Source organism: Vicia villosa, linkage group LG2 (assembly GCF_029867415.1).
Source record: "Vicia villosa cultivar HV-30 ecotype Madison, WI linkage group LG2, Vvil1.0, whole genome shotgun sequence".
Taxonomy (NCBI): Eukaryota; Viridiplantae; Streptophyta; class Magnoliopsida; order Fabales; family Fabaceae; genus Vicia; species Vicia villosa.
In genome coordinates this window covers 164,359,881-164,366,427 of record NC_081181.1, presented here as the reverse complement: position 1 = coordinate 164,366,427, position 6,547 = coordinate 164,359,881, and the positions used below count along the sequence as shown (strand labels likewise).

Sequence of the window (6,547 nt, the reverse complement as noted above, 5' to 3'; positions counted from 1 at the left end):
ATCTCGATGACTAGAATCTCTTTTCTTAATCTTTGTTCAATCACTCTTTCACATAACTTCAAGGTATGAATCATAAGCTTAATCCCCCTATAATTTGCACAATTTTTTATATCCCCCTTTTTCTTGTAGATTGGAACTAAAGTGTTTCTTCTCCATTCATGCAGCATGTGTTTTGACCTCATAATTTCATTAAAGAGTTTCGTGAGCCACTCAATACCTTTATCTCCAAGAATTTTCCACACTTCAATAGGTATGTTTTGTGACCTAACCACCTTACTGTTACTCACTCTTTTCAACGCTTCCTTTACCTCCTGTTTCTAAATTTGATGATAGTAATTATAGTTTTGATCCTCTTCTCTAATGTCGAGTCCGGGGAAATATCATATCATTCATTAAATGACTTATTCTCTTTGTTGTCCCTTTAATTCTTACATCCATAACCAAACCTTTATGTTGGGTAGTCAAGCTCTCTCCCGGAATAATTTCATAGTCGAAACCAATCTTTCTATCTGACTTCTAGATAAAAAAGAAATCTATTTTAGAACATGTCACTCCACTTTTATATGTGATAAGATGATCATCTATTTTCCTAAACTATGTATTTGCTATAGTAAGACCCAAATTCGACGAAAACTCCAAGATGGATTTACCTTTTACATTCACCTCCCTTAGGCCAAACCACCCATTCACACTTTCAAAAACTCTTGCCACACTACCTACATGTCCAATGAGATTCCCTCCTAGGAAAAGCTTCTTTCCTTGGGGTATGTCCTGAAGTAAACCTTCTAAATTCTCCCAAAATTTTAACTTAAGGTGTTCTGCTAACCCAACCTGAGGTGCGTACGCACTAATAACATTAAGGTGTTTTGTTTCACAATAAATTTTAAGGCTATTATTCGATTTCCTACTCTTTTCACATCCACAATATCCTTCTTCCACTCCTTATCCACAATAATCCCCGCCCCATTTCTTGATCTAACTTTTCTGGTGTACCAAAGCTTAAATCCTGAGCTGTCTAATTCTTTCGCCTTTTCACTTGTCCGCTTTGTTTCTCGTAGGCACATAAAATCGATCTTCCTCTTAACCATAACATCCACTATTTCCATAGATTTTCCAGTCATTTTCCAGTAAGTGTGCCTATATTCCATGATCTAAAGTGAATCCTCATCTCATGAACTAACTTCTTTACCCACACCCATTCATGAAAATGTGGGGACCCTTGCTTATTGTTCACTATATTCGGGCAGTGATGCAAAGTTCCTTGCTCTTTTGACATTATACTCGAGTCATACAAGACGTTACTTACGCAAGAAACAACCTAGCATTCACATTATTTCGTAGTTGATTCATAACATAGAGATTTGACAAAATTTTACGTTGATTTTCAACTGCATAGCACAACTCTCTCCTATTATTTGGGCTTGAGACCATCTATGTATAGCAAAGCTAACCTAGACAAGATTAAGCATATGATTGTAAGATAAGGAAGACAATTTTAGATTCATGTATAAGCATATAATTTGATATCTTATCCTTCTTAATAATAAATTGCTAATAGATCACAACAAGTATATCCTAGCATTGTTGAAGCATAAATATTAAATAAAATATAGTGGAAAACACAATAGTTAAAAAGTTGAATTTTGTAGTGTCATATGATTGGATGTTTACATCTAAAATATAATGTAAAATGCAAAAATATTTGTAATAAAACATATAAAAACACAATTGTAATTTTCATGATTCAATTGTTATACTAGGATGTGTTTGGAGCACCTTTACATATATAACAACCTACAAACATATTAAATGAAATAGTCAACAGTTATATTTTAGAATAATATAAAATGTAATATTGAAACATATAAAGAATATCTCACTTTGGAAACCCAAAATAAATTAGGTAGACTCAAAAAAGGAAGTGGATAATAACTCCGTCGTTAAATAGAAGTATTAGTTTCGACTTAAATATTATAAGGTTATAAAATATAAATAATTCAAAAAACATAAAATAATTTTTACTTAGATAACATTATGGGAAACTTCTTTGAAGACAACTCTCGTTGTTTGAGTTAAGGTGCTTGTCATGTATTAAAATGTTCAATCCAGCCAACTTTGCTCTTGACTCTTGAAATTACAACATAGAGTTGTCTGTAACTGAAAACATCTTATTATGGCAAATATAAACTAGCACACTACTACGGGAAACACATATGACAACAATTGTGAAAGAAATACCATCACGGTTGACCAACTGTTGTAAGGTAGGGTGTGATTGTAAGTGTGTTGTTTACAACCACAATCCATAGTCCTTTGTAGTAAATTGGAAAGCGTGCCACCTGTAACCACAATTTTATTTAACAATTGTTGCAAAAAAATTTAAAGGTCCTGAGTTCAATACCTTACAGTGTCATTTTTGCCGTTTATTATTCTAGATAGTGTTCTGCTTATAACAACGGTTGTATTAAACAATCATTGTGGAGTTGTTTGTTTTTTAAATATATATTTTCTTCTTTTACATAATTCACAATTTTTTAACCTGAATTTTTCTAAATCGTATCTGACCAGAAATATTACATTAGAACAAAAACAACAATAGAGCCATTTGTGAATCGTATCAGATCAAAAATTGCATTACATCAAAACCAAAATTGCATTAAGAGCGAAAAATTGTATATTACATCAAAACTAAAATGACACAAAAGAACTTACAATTTACACATAATTACATCAAATAATAGCATTTTGGTGTCTTTATCTTGGTGTCTTGACTGGAAACATCTATAAAATAATAATATTTGTTAGTAAATAACTTTATAATAAATTGTAATTAAAGAATCAAAAATACTAACTTGTTAATTTTCCCATATGCTATCATGATGATTGTTACGAATAACATGCACATCATCTTTATCAAATTCTTCATATGAAGTAGGCACTTGTGTTGCGTAAGAAGGAGTGGAAGGAATATCAAAATTTTCATCACTATGATAAATTTATTTTTCCTTGGAGAATAATTAACCGTCTCATCAATAAGTCTGAAGGGTTTGTCACATAAAAACATTTTTTTTCTTGAGTAGCCATGATTAATGGTTCGTCCATATAAGTTGTCTTGCCAAGGCCAGCCCGTGTGAATCCTAACTTATCAGTTTGTACACCATGTTATAGGGAATTAACTTGCATTTAAATAAGGCACTTTAAAAATAACATAATGAATATGAAAAATCTCCTCGATGACACCATAGGACGCTTTAGATGCCAATATAGGATTCTTATCATTCGAACTAGAGAAATACATGGATTTGGCCTCAACCATAACCCCACTAATTTGCATTGTACTACGATCATCTTTTGCTTTTGTATAAAAAGAAAAATTACTAATGTCGTATGAAGTTTAAGTTATCAGATTAAATTTTGGCATGTACGACAACCATTTAATTATGTCGAATGCACTATCATCATTATAAATTCTTTCATTAAACCAAATTATGAATTTCTTGTTATGCTTTGTTAACAGTCAGTTGTCACTCATTCAGGAATATTTTTTCTTCATATCTTTTTTTTAGTAGCTATGTAAGGTTGAACTTCATCAAGATTATTCAATATATAGAAATGTGCTTAAAGAACTACATCTCAAGCCATTGACTTAACATTTAAACCTTGAGTACCTCTACCTCCATATCTGTCAGCATGACGAGACTTTAAAATTCCAATAGACACTATTTCCGATAAATAATTTGAACAAAACTCAACAGCTTCTTTTGTGATGTACCTTTCAGCGATCGAAGCTTCCTTCCAGTAATGATTATTCGTATAACCTTTAAAGGTCTTCATGTATCACTCTATTAGATACATCCACCTTAAATAAATTGGACCGCAAAATCAAATTTCAATGTTTAAATGAACAAGTAAGTGAACCATAATGTCAAAAAATGATGCCGGAAAATATATTTCCCATTGACACAAGAATTTGTAACCTCAACTTCTAATTCATATAATTTTTTGAAATAAAAAACTTTATTACATATACATTAAAGAACAAGCACAATCTCGTTACAGTTACTCTTACATTTTTTCAAAGGATGCCACGGATAGCTTGGTAGAAGTTGTTGCATCAATACATGACAATCATAGGATTTTAAGCCAATTAACTTGAGATCTTTCAATTATACAAGTTTCTTAATATTTGATGAGTAACCTTGAGGAACTTTGATGCCATGCAAACACTCGCGTAAACTTTTATTTTCCTTTTTAGATAGAGTGTGACATGTCGGAGGCAACTTTCTTCTAGAGCCAACAATTGTCATATACCCATATGAACCATATCTAAACGGGAATTGTTACTATCTCTAGTCTTTCCTTGAATGTTTAGAAGTGTTCCTATCAAACTATCACACACATTTTTCTCCACATTCATCACATCAAGATAATGTCTTACGTCGAGGCTATATCAATATGGAAGATCAAAGAACATCGATCTTTTTTTCCAAATATTTCTCTCGACAAGAACTTTTTATTCTTTCCAAAGACAACAGTGATGTGTTCTTGTCATTGATAAACTTCATCTCCATTTAAAGGTTTAGGAGAAATTTCAAACTTATGCTCTATGTTAAAAGCCTTTTGCAATAGCAGACAAAGAAGCCACAGCTGATAAAATATCTCTAAAAGATACAAAGTCTATCTTATTTTTTTACTTCTTTTGAAATAGAACATGTCCTCCCTAAACAGAACTTCATAGAAGACCTCTTGCTCAAGCCCGCCACATCAAAGAAAGTGGGGTTTAACATAACAGTCATCCAGGAGACTCTCGCCACCCCTAGCATCTAGGCGGTGAGGTGTACACCATGGAAGTTTTCCTCGAGTCTAGTTTGTAACGCCCCAGACTGCTTTCGGGATGATCGACTGACCCCACAAACCAACGCGGGTCTTTTCAGCATGTTTTGACCTCACTCCATAAGAACTCCACAGTTAAGCGTGCTTGACTTGGAGTAGTCTTGTGATGGGTGACCTTCTGAGAAGTTTCCCGGAAAGCATGCGAGTGAGGTCAAAACATGCTGAAAAGACCCGTTTTGGTTTGTGGGGTCAGTCGATCATCCTGAAAGCAGTCTGGGGCGTTACAAATGGTATCAGAGCCAGACCTCTCCCAGTACGATGTGGTTCGAGGACGAACCATGTGAAAGCTGGTGGGCATGTAACACCCGAGGCCAAAGAAGGCGAGTGGTGGTTGCACCGCATGAAACACCTGAGGCCAAAGGGGGCAAGGGTGGTCACCACATCGGAATGAGAGGATCCTGAGGCAGCGTAGGCAAGAGACTGCATAGTTAAAGGAATGCATATAAGGATTGATAAGTACTACCTATACCAACAAGATGCATCTTCTTTTCGGTAGCTCATTCCATAAGAACTCCACAGTTAAGCGTGCTTGACTTGGAGTAGTCTTGGGATGGGTGACCTTTTGGGAAGTTTTCTGGAAAGCATGTGAGTGAGGTCAAAACATGCTGAAAAGGCCCGTGTTGGTTTGTGGGGTTAGTCGATCATCTTGAAAGTAGTCTGGGGCGTTACATAGTTGGATGTCGCCCACACTACATTGTTTGTAGTCAGATGAACTTTCACTAGACGAGGGAGAAGAAAGAAGAATATGAAAATAATCTGCCAATTACACCCTACTCTCTAGAAAACTCTACAAAATAGGAAGGGCTTCTCCCATGCTGTGGTGCTTTTGTGAGCATGAAATCTCCCTGGTGCTTGTAGAAGTACATAAGGGAACCTGTAACTGTCACATTGGCGGAAAAGCTCTCTCCCACATGTAGGGATGGAAATAGGTCAGGTCGGCCTACAAGGGCCTATAGACCTGGTCTATTTAAGACCTGGTCTGACATATTTAATAAATAAAAAACTAGGCTTAGGCTATTTAAAAAGCCTATTTAATTAAATAGGCCGGACTTAAGCTATTAAAAAAATCTAATGAAGTTTTATAGGTCAGCTAATATACATATATATATTAGAAAATAGGCTAAATATGTGTGTGTGTGTGTGTGTGTGTGTGGGCGCGCGTGTGTGCGTGTGCGCGTGTGCGTGTGTGCGTGTGTGCGTGTGTGCGTGTGTGTGTGTGAGTGTGTGTGTGTGTGTGTTTTTATTTTTTTATTTTTTAAATAGGAAGTAAAATAATTATACATTAATAAAAACATTAATATAATTATGCATTTATCGACAAAAAATTAATATAATTATATATTAACCATGAGTGTTAATACGAGTGTACATTAATTATTTATTGACAAATAATTTTATACAACTCTTTTCATTTTATTATCATTAATTTTAAGAGAAAATTATTAATTAATCTATAATTACAGTATATTTTTTAGGCTAATATCAAATTACTTAAATACAATGATAATTCATATTTAAATATTAATTATTATTTAATAAACATTTTTACAAAAACTATTAAATAAAGAATACCATCTATATAATGATTATTCATATTTAATCAACATAATCAAAATCAAGTCGAACTGGTTGAATCAGTTAAACCATCAACAAA

General features: G+C 33.8%; 1 pseudogene; it reads right to left on the bottom strand.

Annotated features, from left to right (window-relative positions):
- Positions 1–357: 357 nt before the first annotated feature.
- LOC131650512 (uncharacterized) lies at positions 358–1,350 on the bottom strand (annotated as a pseudogene).
- Positions 1,351–6,547: the final 5,197 nt, after the last annotated feature.